We start from the raw sequence: 13,336 nt of genomic DNA on the forward strand, positions 1-13,336 counted from the left end.
TTCAGGACATGGTGTATCTGGTACTTTCTTACCAGGTACTTTTTCATTGTGAGATATTCTCTCATGAGACACTTCAAATATGTTAAACTGTATGCTACCCTAATTTGCCACAAAGACTAGGTTAAATATGATTTTTTTCACATTTATTAGAACGGAGACCTTGGCTACCCTTAAAAGGCAGTTAAATGTTTTGGTTCTCTACAGTCTGTCTAATGTTTTTGCTGAAACCACCCATGGTGCTTTCATGGATTCCTGTTTTTCCATATGACATGTCTGAGTTCAGTACTAACTTCTGAGCTCTTTTGTTAGTTATCAATGTTGTTTGAAAACTGTGATTTGGAGGTTAGGATAGATTGGACTGCGAAACCTCTGTCAGATGCATGTGTCTAGTGAGTATCAGAGAAAAGTGCCATTAAGGAAGTATATTGCTCAGTTTGAATATTTGGTGTGCAGCCTGCTTAAACTGCTCTTGAAATTCCTCCTGGTTTCTTTCTATTTCACAGTCCTCCCAAGCCTTTCAAAATCCATCAGATGGAAACTTCCTTAGTGTTGATTTCACCTATTTTTTTTTTTTTTTTTGAAGTTGCAATATACAGACCTGCTAATTTATTTGATAGCCTTCAGCTGACCAGTTCACTCATTATTAGCATTGCTGTTATTTCTACTTTAAAATTCTGCCAGTTTTTTGTTTTCTGTTTTGTTACATCCAGATCATGTTCAAAGATGTAAAACTAGTTTAAATGGACCTTTGTCTCCTTCTAGTTTCATTTTAGGGTGTTTTAAAGAAGTTTTTCCTGTGCTGATTTGCCTTTTTTTTTTTTAATGTGACTCCCCAGGTCTGACAAGTGTCGGTTTGCCTGGGGTACTTTGAAGCATCAAATTCTTTTTCTATTTCTTCCTGAGCTTTATGAATACATCTCCCTGTTCTCCCAGGCAAAAGTCTTTGGGACTCTGACTTGTACGGTACACCACAGTAATGAGCTTTTGCTAGATGCAGAAAGGGCCTGTGGCTGCTCGATGGCTTCGCAGAGCGTGCATGTGATGTGAGGACACTGAGGAGTCTGTTGTTTTGGCAGCAAGATGAGTCTTGTTGCCACGCTGGGAGTATGAGAATATACCTGTTTTGTGTGGTTCGAAAGCTAGACAAATTTCAGGAGCATTAGTAATGAACATTTGCCATGAATACCGACTTGCATGTTCAGGTCAGAGCAGGAAAGTTGTGACTTTAAAAGAAAAAATATCTAAGCCTGATTTTACTATTTGGTGGGTTAACTCCAGTCTTCTGAGAACAGAAATCTGAAAGCAGAATATACTTCAAAGCAAAACAGACTGTTTAATATACAGCTTGTATTCAGATATTTTTTTAGGTCAGAGTTTTAAATAGCTTGTTTATTAGTCAAATAATTTTAATACAAATCTTTTTATTCTGAACATGGTGCTTTTGTATCTGTTTAACTTTTACTATGGATTCGAGTTTTTGATATTACTAATGGAGGCTTAGTGCATCCATTTAATGTGCCCTTGGTATAACTGCAGATTCCCAAAGAGATGTCCTATATCTTTTTAAGGGAATGGGGTTTTCAAAATTTAGTACCTTTTTATTTTTTGCTTTTATTCCTCCAAAAATAATCCTGAAACTCCTAAAAAGAGTCGAGCAGCTGATTTCATTGCTGCCAACCATTAATGCAGTTTAATTTTGAACTGAAAGTTCTCATCCTCTTTGGTTGTTCAGGCTGGGGTAGTAACATTTGGTTTTCTGTAAAATCTAGCATTTCTTGGTGTGCAGCTACATCACCTGGACCTTAGGAGAGGTTTTTCCCTTACAAGAAAACTTAGTTTTCTTATTTTGTGGGGATTTTTGGCAGTTTCGTATATTAAAAATTTTTCTTAGTGTTGCAGATCAACTTAAGGGTTCGCTGTGGGAAGGACCTACCTCCATCTGGAGAGAGCTCAAAGAAATAATGATCAGAATTCTGAGGAAATAAAAAAATTGTGAATATTTTGGACTTGCTGACTTCAGTGCCTCACAGTAGAAAATTAGGATACCAGTAATGGGCCTAATTATTTAACTTCTTGTAGAATATCAGGAGCAGTTCCAGTTGTTTATTTAGATACATTTTAGAAACTATATGTTGAGATGGTTGAGCTTAACATGCTCATGCTTGCTTTCCTACGGGTAAATTTAGAGCTCTGGCAGAAAGCAGATGTAGTTGTCAACAACTTAGAAGAACTGCTCTCTTTAAGGGAGCTCTTTCTTTATCAACAGCCAGCACACTCAGTGAATGAGCAGAGAATATTTGTACAGTGAGTGCACAAAGTTACATGAATATACAAAGCATGCTTTGGGTTTTACTTTCTTGAAACTCATCTCCTGCTTGTTATCTAGTTCTAATATGGAGCATTAATCAATATACTTCTTTAAAAATATGTAGATTTCGCTTTTTAATTTGCTTACTGTTTTATTAAAGCATGCATGTGAACACCTGACTTCTTTTTTAAAGTCTGGCAGCTGTCACTTCATTTGTTTTAGCGGAACATCAGACTTGACCCAGGGTGGAAAAACATGTTTCTTTCTCAGACTGCAGCCTTACATTCCTTGACTTAGATGTTGTTGGTTGTGTTTGTTTTTGTTGGTGGTGATGTTTCGTTTAAAAACTTCCTAGTTTACAAAGGAGGAGAACTTGACAGGGAGGATAAAACCAGTTTAATAGCTATCCCTGCAGCTGTTCACCTTCCAGTCCTCAGCTGTACACGTTGTTACAGTTCTCCCCAGTCGTTTTTGCAGCTACTGTCAGGCATTCCATTACAATATTTTTCTAATTCCTTCGAACACTGTAGTTTTTTTCCAAAGGTGCTATGCAAAACTTTATTATTAGAGTTTTTGTTAATATCTTTGTTAGAAGTGGTATTTTTGTCCCTGCCAAATAGTAAAATTATGTATACATATGATATTAAATGATGTTTCTTCTTTTTATAACCTGCTTATTTTCAGCGTAATCATTAAGCACAACTGTAGTATAAACAGATCGGATTTGCTTTCTTCTAATGTTATTTTTTTTTCCTTAATAATTAATTGGCAGTTGAACCAAAGGGTCATCTCATTCTGCATTCGTTTCAGGAAGGTGGGGATTGGGTAAAAAGAAACTGGCTAATAGAAGCATGGTGGTGTTTAAAACATGAAAAATTGTGTTACGCTACAAAAGCGTGGACCAATATCTAGTTTTATAGGGCATCATATACTGGCTATGATGTACGCCTACCCCCCCACCAAATACATACGCTGTCAGAAACCCTTTTTTATCAGTTTTGTAGAAATTCTTTGCTTCTGGAAACAGCTGTCTGAATTTAGAAATGTTGATTGTGTATATGACTGCAATATCTAGATACTTTAACAGCGCATACAACAGGAAGAAAATGAAAACTTGGGAGGTCTTTGTTCCCTGAGCATAGCCATTCTTTCCCTGGTGCTTCTGTGTCTGGTAGCACGGGGTTATGTCTCTCCTACCGAGTAGTTCAAAGCCCCTACATCTTTGCTGTGCATATGTCTGAGGTTTTGCTTCGGCCTAAATTGAGACTTGTCTCCTTGACTGAACAGCTTCAGTATGTTTATGCTCAATTAGCAGTTTGAAGTTGTATGTATCTGCTAGGGCTTGGAAGACATTTGGTGTGCACGTGGATGAGAGCTTCTGGCTTAATTTTCTCTGCCGGGAACCTGGTTCACGTGCATCAGCACCGCTCTGCCACCAAACCAACACCTGGAAGTGGGAAGGTGATTGAGAGATTCAATTCAAATCTGCCTTACTTCTCTGAAACACAATGTTAATGTAAACCCAGACTCTAATAGCTAAATGTGTTCTTCACCAGACAGAACGAGGATGCTGCAATGACAGAACTTCCTCTGAGTTCTTAGTTTTATATGTCATTTACCTATTATTTTTTACAAACGTCACATTTGGATTTTACCTATATATTCAAATGTATATACATGTTTGTACACATATAAACAAATTTTACTTATATAAATATATAATGAAATTTGTATCTATCTACACACGTACAGCACATGTATACACACATGTAGCATAAGCTGCTGTTACAAAATTCTGTTTGGACTCCAAGCGGTCAGCTAAGGCTGATGTTTAACTTAATGGAGGTGTTTTACTTGTGAAAAGTCTGATAACCTCGTTTCCCTGCTTTGTTTCTTTTTTTAATCTAAGTCACTTTGATCAACAGATCTGATGTCATAAATACCTAAAAACTGATCTTATACCGGTGTTAATCTATAACCAGCTACTGTTTGGAACAGACTAATGATCTTCCTATTCACATTTTAAATCATTCTTAAGTAATTTTTTTGATTTCTAATGTGATAACTGAGCTTACATGCCACTTATGTTTATATTTTAGTGCCTTACTGGTAAGGAACTGTGGTTAATGATTGTTTTGATAATTATGAAGTGGTTTATGTTGTCTTTATTTGGAATACTAGTTCATACACTTTTAGATGTTTTCTCAGTAATTTCAGAGAAGGATTGCAACTCTGACTCTTAGATGTCCAGTGCTCCTCAACAGAGCCCGTCGTAGGAATTCTGAAATGCACCCACAAGGACCCCATCTCTTGTCATTCACTACGTGCAGAATTGAGGCAGACTGTTTCTTCTAATGCCTGTATTTTGGAAACAGGAGAATATTCCTGTGTGTTGGAGCAACTGTACTCGCCCCTTAAAGCTATAACCTTGTGAAAATATATTCTTGTAGAGGATTTTTTGTTACATCTTTTTTTCCTTCTGCATTCCATAGCTGTCTGGAGTTTTATCTGATTACACTTCGTGAGATGTATCTTATTATGCTATCTTTATAATGTTAAAATCTTGCAAGGGTCACCTTTAGAAATTTATATTGGTGCTTTTTAAAGTAGAATTTTGTATTTTTAATGTGATTTATTTCCACAAATAAGCAGTAATTGCAAACACTTTGCCAAGTGTAACCACATTTTTGTATTATGATTATTTTTAGACACTTTTTTCTGTATTTGGGCTAGCAGTCTATTTTGTACATCAAACTTTGGCTGCCCACTAGAACCATCCCTAGTATTGGGCTTGGATTTACCCAGGAGGCACTGTCTTTCCTGTCTGTTATCACTAAAATTAGTGTGTGGGATATATACAATTGCAGTTACATTTTTCCTATCCTGACTGGAGTAACACCTGTCCTTGGTCTCTAGCACCACACTTTATTAGTAGATTATCAGAACTTCTCTATTGTGCAAACAAATACACAGAAGTGTTCTATTACTTAGGTACCATTACATTAGCCACAATATGAGGTGTATTTGTGTGAATTAAAATTTCCTGGGACTGCAAACAGTAGCTGTGTTAGAAGTTTCCATACATACACCAGGGCTCCTATGGACTTCATTGCTAGTCCAGATTTATTACTATTCCGGTGAGATAGCAAGCCCCAACCATGCTAGAGTTTGTATCTAAGCAATGAGCCATTCTGTTGCTAAATCTGCTGTTGCTGTACAGCAAACTGCTTGGGTGTGTTTTAGCTGTGATGGATGGTTTTCTGTTAGCAGAATCATATAGGTCACTGAAGTAATATTAATAGTGGACTTCTGAGTCAAGGAGGATAACTTGCAAAATAAATATGGACTGTTTTCACTTGAAGACCATCCCTAACAAGATTTCAGTTTTGTAGTGGTTAAAGAGTCATTCCAGCAAGAGACAGACCTTACTGTTCTTTGGCTTACAATTAATCTTTTTTAATTAGTAAGTCTACATTTTGAAAAATGAGGTACCTGTAAGCAGGGAGTTCAGATGATGGAAGCATAGCCTTAAATGGCCATTTATGCCATTAGTTTTTAAAGCAGCTTTTAAAGCTTTTTTTTTAAAAAAGCTGGCTCAGATTGCTGTTTTACTTATTTTTCTTTGGAGCCCACGTGGACAACTGAATTAGATTACCAGATGCACTAGTCTGTAGCATTTCACAATAATTTTAAACACAGGATTTAAGCACAGGATTTAAAACATGCTTTTGATCTCATCATGTGATTTGCTTTACCTTTTTATGATTTTTAGAATGAACAAATGTATTGAAACAGCTCTAAATTTTGCTTTTGATGGCTAAAATGAAGTGTTAGGAGAGAACATTTGATTTTGAAGAGAAAAGAAAGTGTGTCTTTCCTTCCTACTTTATATTCTTAAGGAAAGCCTCTGATAAAAATACATGAAGGACACAGGATCTCATTAGCAATATTTTCCTTTTCCTCTTTTTTTTTAAGAATATATAAAAATCCTACCTAATACTTGGAGATGTAGGAGATAAGGGTTTAAAGGGGAACTGTAGATGACTACAAATGCTGGTACAAGCACACTGGGGACACTATGAGCAGCTCTGATCAGGACTGTGACAGTTACAGTCTCTGAGTGCCTAAAGTCTAAGACTTCGCATATTTTTAAAACTTGCCATGATGAAAATTTAAATCAGGCATGGGAGAGTTGCTCACAGGATAGAGGTGCCTTCTGCAGAAGCGCTTTGCCTTGCTAATGATGTCCCTTTCAAAGGGCAGGGAAAAGAGCCTCAGAAACCATTTTGCATCTGCTTACATTTGGTGGTCTTAGATATTTAAAGTTTTTATTTTCTGTTATCATTTCCCGTCTTCCCTTCCAGAGAAAGTAAAACCTTCAAAATACATATATGATTAATGCAAGGCTATTTCTTGACTTTACATTGGGTTTGGCAAGGTAAAGGAGGGAACCCATGTAACTGCTTAGACACCAGATCAGTCACAGAGTGGGCAGGAAAACTTGGGCTTTATAAAAACTGCAATTAAATCAGTTACCTATGACAATGTCTTAATCATCGATAATTCAGAAGTAGTCATAATTCATAGTCTTCCAGGTAGAGAGGTTTTTATTAGAATTTAACATTCTTTGGCCAGTTCTAACTTGTAGGATGAAATGTCAAGGCATGTGGGGAACTGTACTCCAGGGGTATGGGCAAGTGACTGGAAGATGTGTGAAAAAACAGGACTTGACTGTCTGCTAAAGACATCTAGGAGATTTACATACTTACAAAAGACTTTTTGGTAATTCATTATGACCATGTTATGGTGAGCTTAAGCGTCTTTTCATGTACCAGAGGTATGTGTTACAGTAAGTAGCTATTAAAAAAACTCATTCCTGATGTAGTTTTATATTAATATTGAAAACATTTCTCAAGTCACTTCTCCTTTTACAGCTCTTTGGTGGATTCCCTACAGGCAGTGTGCGTGGGGAAGAAGGGGCTGCACAGTGCAAACACGGTACCGTCTTAAATCCACCCATTTCTGTGATGTGTTCTGTCTCTATAAAAATGCTGGGAATAAGTTGAAATGGTATTAATAGTATGGTATCTGAGTGATAAATGGTTTCTAAGTGCATATGGTGATTTAGGAAGTATTACAATAAGCTAAATGTAGTTGCTTAGGATAGAGAAAGTGGGCTGATTGTAAACAAACCATAGCAGTGGGCTTGTAAGTCAAACTGTTCTTACTTCATAAGCATTGTAGGGCGAGTGAACCATGTCTAAAAAAAACCCCACACTGGGAAGTCCTCCAGAGAGAAAAGATTACATTTAGGAGAGCTTTTGTTCCCAGTGAGCTACAAGTGGTAATTTGCTTCTGGTATACAATTATATCAGCATACTGAATCACAGGAAAAGCAGGTATTGGAGTGGTGAGGATCTGTTTTTAAGGTTTACTTGTGCTCAATATTTCACAAGAAGGAAAGAAATATAATTAGAAGACCATGAACCAGGGTAAGAGTTGTTTCTTCCAAAGAAGAAACAATGAGGGGAGGATGTCTGCTGAAATAGACCCTCACTCCAGGCAGCTGAGAGATGTCCACGGAAGGAAGTCTGTTCAGCAGCCCATAATATTTCCAGGTAGATGTTGATCTTTTGTTCTGCTGATTTCCTTTTGGTAACTGTTTTCTGCTTCCCAGTCAGGAGACAGAATAAATTTGACCTATGCTTTTCCTTACCTAGTGACAAAGGAGTCTAAGGCCAAGTGTTGGTGGACACTGCTCTTCAGGGAACAAAAATATTAGTGCAGCAGCATGCAGGTAGAGGCGGAGTGCTTCACCTCCACGGTGTTTCAGTTCAAAGGGCTTGGGATATATTATTTCCTGGTTCAGTTTGCTGCAAAGTGGCAGCTTGCAAAAGGAAGCCTACAGTGGCAGGTATTAGCCAGTGAGCCTTTGCCCGGTTCCAGCTGAAAACATTGTTTAACTCTGGGAATAGCCATATATTCAAAAGGGCTGAAATGTATGGTCAGATGAAGGGATTAGGAGCAGCCCTGTGGAGAAGGACTTGGGGGCACTGGTGGACAAAAAGCTGGACATGAGCCAACAATGTGTGCTTGCAGCCCAGAAAGCCAACCATATCCTGGTGTGCGTCAAAAGCAGCGTGGCCAGCAGGTTGAGGGAGGTGATTCTGCCCCTCTACTCTGCTCTGGTGAGACCCCACCTGGAGTGCTGCGTCCAGCTCTGGAGCCCTCAGCATGAGAAGGACATGTTGGAGCGGGTCCAGAGGAGGCCACAAAAATGATCCAAGGCTGAAGCACCTCTCCTACGAGGACAGGCTGAGAGAGTTGGGGTTTTTCAGCCTGGAGAAGAGAAGGCTGCAGGGAGACCTTATTGCGGCCTTTCAGTTCTTAAAGGGAGACTATAGGAAGGATGGGAGCAACCTTTTTAGCAAGGCCTGTTGTGACAGGACAAGGGGTGATGGCTTTAAACTAAAGGACGGTAGATTTAGACTGGATATAAGGAAAAAATTTTTTAAAAATGAGGGTGGTGACACACTGGCACAGGTTGCCCAGAGAGGTGGTAGATGCCCCATCCCTGGAAACATTCCAGGTCAGGCTGGACGGGGCTCTGAGCAACCTGATCTAGTTGAAGATGTCCCTGTTATTGCTGGGAGGGGTTGGACTAGATGAACCTTTAAAGGTTCCTTCCAACCTAAACCATTCTATGATTCTATGATTCCCCTACAAGAAACCTACTTAACAGAGTATTCAGATCATATGTTTGCAATTCTAAGATCTATGTTATTTAATGATATATTTAATTGAGGCCTATTCTTCTCTAGGCTTTGCTAAGGCCTCTATGTCCTTGCTAGTTGTCTTATTTACAGATAACTGTAAGCAGCCCTTGATGTTTGTAGCACTTTGACAAACCATGGAGAGAAATGAGAGAACAGTCTACAAATGCCTTCTGGCTTTTGTAATTTTGAATAGATGTCCAAGATGTCAGAAATGCTTTGAAGTAATTTGGTCTATTAAGAAAAATGTTGCATGCATTTAAGGGCATCAAAATCTGGCAGTGGTGCTAAAATGTTCATATTTTATATATCGGGTAAAATTTTGCGGTCAAAATACAGGTATTCTTTTGATTCATCCCAGTATGTACATCTGCAGGTTTTTTTTCCCAATGTGTTTGGAAATGTTTTAACACTTACAGACCACATTTTCAAAGCTGAGTGTGGGAAGTGGAAAGCATTTATCTTGCTAAATATGCTAAAACCCAGTAATATTTAACCATTTTAATAGTGTAAATTCTAGACTATAACCTCTTAACTGCCAACTTGTTTTCCTAGTGAAAAAAGAAGGAGTAAAATAATAAGTGTGTTAATTGCCAGTTAAATAGTACAGCAGACTATGGCAACCCTCTCACTTCCCCTGTTTGCTGTGCATAAGGTCTCCTCTAAAAGATGGAGGATCTTTTCATTACAGTTAATGAATGTGTAACAGTAAGATTTCTGTAAAAAATGATATTTTGATGGCACCTTGGTTTTCAGTGGAACAAAACAATGCCTGGAGAAATTAAAAAGGAAAAAAAAAAAAGAAAGAAAAGACCCTGAGACCATCTCACCAGCCCACCCTCATGGACAGTTAGTAAGATGTAGAATATTTAAAGGTTTTGCCCTGTTATAGGAACCTGGGGGACATTCTTGCTCTGAGTCAAGTTGAGCATTGACGTGACCATGAATCCTTGAAAATCCTTGAAGAGATCTCTCAGAATAAGTATTGAATTAATTCACTTCCTGACCTGCTATTCCACTCTGTCCCAGAGAAGTCCTTCCTCCAAAATTCCTTGGAAGATAATGCTGTGCTTTGAAGACAGATAGTCCAGAAAAGCAGGGGAAGGGTTCTGTGAACTCTTCTACCAAAAATATGGTAAACATACCTAGTTCCTGTCACCTTTCCCCTAGGCAGCGCTTTCCTTTTGCTGCTAGCATGTACCACGTTGAAGTGCGGTGCAGGTCACCGTGGCTTAGCTGGAGACAGGCGAGTCTGTCACATGTTTATCTCCACTGAAACGACATCTACAGCTGGGCTCTCTGTGAAGTAATTTTTGAGCACTAGAACAAAACTGAAGGCATATGGTGTGTCAAGGTTTGTGCAAAGTTTTAAAATCAGAGGATTGGCTTTCCCTTACTGTTGTACTACCATTAGGAGCAGTATGTTACCAGAGACTCTACCAGTTTTTGAAGACTGGTATTTGTAGAGAGCTGTTTCAGAAAGGGGAATATTGATTGCCTCTGCACTGAGATCGTAAATAGAGGATGCATATAATGTTTAAGTGCTAAGGTTGTACTTTAGTATTGTTATTCAAGAACAGGCTCACATACATCAAAGAAAAGCCTGGACTTGTTTATGATGCTGTTAGAAATCTTTCTCTGTCTGACATATGTGGTAGCATTAATAATGATATAACTGTTAGTAGAAGTAATTTATATTATGGTAATGGCTAGGCACTGCAAGGACCGACCCCCTCCATGAAAGATCTCTGTGAAACAGAGAAGCAAGGAGACAATCTTGACCCAGAAAGTAACAATTTAGGCATTAGTTTACATGTAGATGGATCAGCAAAAAGTGCGGGAGGAGGTAACAGTAAAACAAACCTGGTCAGCACTGTAAGCTCCTGTCAGAGTTCACCAGCCTAACTGGTTTCTGGTTCTGTCCTGGTAAGAAGAAAAAGATTTCTTTATGCTCTTGATTCTGTTTACTCTGATGCTTTCCTGTCAGCTTGAAAGGATCAGAGCAAGTCTGTTGTAATAAAAACTGTTTTTGAAAGATCAGCATTTAAACACTCTAATCTTCTCCATATCACAATGCTGAATGGATTCAGCAAAGCACTTAAACACTCACTTTAAACTGAAGTTTAAGTGAAATTGCACAGAATCAAGTTTATATTTGTGTTATTTTAAAACATGTTTGAGGACCATTAAGTGCATGCATCCTTTCAGGAAACCTTTATTAGACACCAGAGGAAATTAATTGTGTCTAGATTTGATGTAACCTTAATATGGACTGAGTTTGCTGTCCATTAGTTTTTGTTTTTAATGACCAGAATAGAAAATTAAAAACAAATGAAATATTTAGGAAACTATTATGATGATTACATCAAGCTGATCATACAACTAAAAGGCTGTAATAACAGTGAAAAGAATACGTTCTGTAAATTTTAGACGTATGTCTGTATATGTTTCATTTCCAGCTGTTCAATAACAAGTGTGGAAACTGATGGTTCCATTTAATTTTGCTTCTCTGCTAACTTACAGCTATAATCAGACAAACATTTTAAAAACAGGTTGATCTCTTCAACTTCCTCTTACACTTGGAATAATATTTGACTGAAGAAGGGCAGTAAATTGAGTAGACTGATTTAATAAAACACATTATCCTTTTCACATATCTCTAGTACTTTTTCAGTTAGGAAAAAGCTAATGTATGTATTAAATATACTTGCAAAGGAGGAAAATAGCTCCTTAGTGGGCAGTGTAGCACTGTTTTTCCTTGGTTTGCAGAAGGGACACAAAGGTAGTCAGTTTTGCTACTTTGAATTTTTGAAACTGTCTTTTGAGTAGTTATTTTAAAATTTTAACCTTAGTGAAACTAAAATTTGTTTTAACATGGCGTGATAACAGAGGAAATTTTGTTTAAGTATTGGCTTCATTGACAGGGAGTCTGAATATCACCTCTTAAGTGCCTAAGTTCTTATACTTTTGTCCTTCTATAATTAATGGAGAGGCTCTTTCAGACAGTGATTTAAAACCTACTTTTAGAAATATGAATGTTACAATATTACCTAAAAAGAGGCAACAAAAAAGAAAAATATAATATTCAGGAACTTCTGCTAAAGAAACAGACAAAGGAAAATGCTGGTATCAGATTTATTGGAATAGATTTTCTAATACAAGAGGCATATATGAATGTGGGACTGTCATTTAGTATTTCCCAAATGAGATTAAAAGGTAAAAATTGAAGTTGTTGTTCCAGTAGTGTGTGCATAGGAGAGCTGGTTAAAACTGTAAAAGATTCTTCTTCAGTATTTTGAACCTGAGAGATGAATGTTTCCTGAAATGTCACACTCCCATTACATATGGCTCATAACCTTTAAATGTGGTTACAGTAAAACAAAACGTATTTCAGATTCCACACATTAATCCTTGATGAGAGATGTGCAGAGCTGTCATCTTCACCAAGCATTCATATACGGTCACTGGGGTTTCCCTTGGGTCTATTCCACAGACACTTTGCCTTTTAGCAGGGCAACACAGATTTTTTTCCTAGCAAAACTGGGAAGATCTATCCTCAAAGAAAAGCAGCTCTATACAATCTGTAGTACTACCCTCTTTTTTCTGTAAAATCTTGAAGAGCTAAGAAAACCATTTTCACAATGCTGCCGTAATGCTGTCCTTTTATTTGCAATTTCTTTTAAAACATCTCTAGTAACATTGTCAATGAAGCTGCATATTATCACCTGCGTGCCATCTGGAACAATTAGTCTTTAAACCTGACTATTTAAAAATCAGGTGATTAAGCCAATAACGCTGAATAATATATGGTTTCTCTATTTTCTGTTTTGTTTTGCAAATCCATTAATAATATGTGCTAGCACGGGTACCCCCAGCTGTATTCCGTTTTTTGGAAGAGTGGCTTTTCTCATTAGTTTATTATTTATTTGCCAAACATTATATGTGCAAAGGGTCATTAAGTAACATGGCACTGAAGGTGTATTGTTTATGGCGGATAGAGCATTTCCAGAAATATTTTTAAAAGAACAAAGGCAAATTGTTCAGAGGCAGAAAGTCAATGGTGGTTGGATGCCTCTGCCCCTCTGACTTTTATTCCATATATTATGACAGAGTCATTTCTGAGGGAGGGAGGAAGGAAGTTGACTGCAGAAACGTCTGTGCTAAATGTGTGGTAACTTTGGCACCTGAGCAGTGAATGCTCATAACGTCGAACAGGCCCAGGCTAGTGGCTGGTGGAATGGGGGAGAAAACATGA

The 13,336-nt window shown here is 37.7% G+C and overlaps 1 long non-coding RNA gene across 2 annotated transcripts in view; it reads right to left on the reverse strand.

Annotated features, from left to right (window-relative positions):
* Positions 1–13,336, reverse strand: part of LOC142059791 (uncharacterized) — a 95,328-nt gene that overhangs the window by 26,818 nt on the left and 55,174 nt on the right. For both annotated transcript variants that reach the window (XR_012661515.1, XR_012661516.1), the window contains one exon: positions 10,945–11,004. This is a non-coding gene — a long non-coding RNA (uncharacterized LOC142059791). The remainder of the gene's footprint in view (positions 1–10,944; positions 11,005–13,336) is intronic.

Source organism: Phalacrocorax aristotelis, chromosome 7 (genome assembly GCF_949628215.1).
Source record: "Phalacrocorax aristotelis chromosome 7, bGulAri2.1, whole genome shotgun sequence".
Taxonomy (NCBI): Eukaryota; Metazoa; Chordata; class Aves; order Suliformes; family Phalacrocoracidae; genus Phalacrocorax; species Phalacrocorax aristotelis.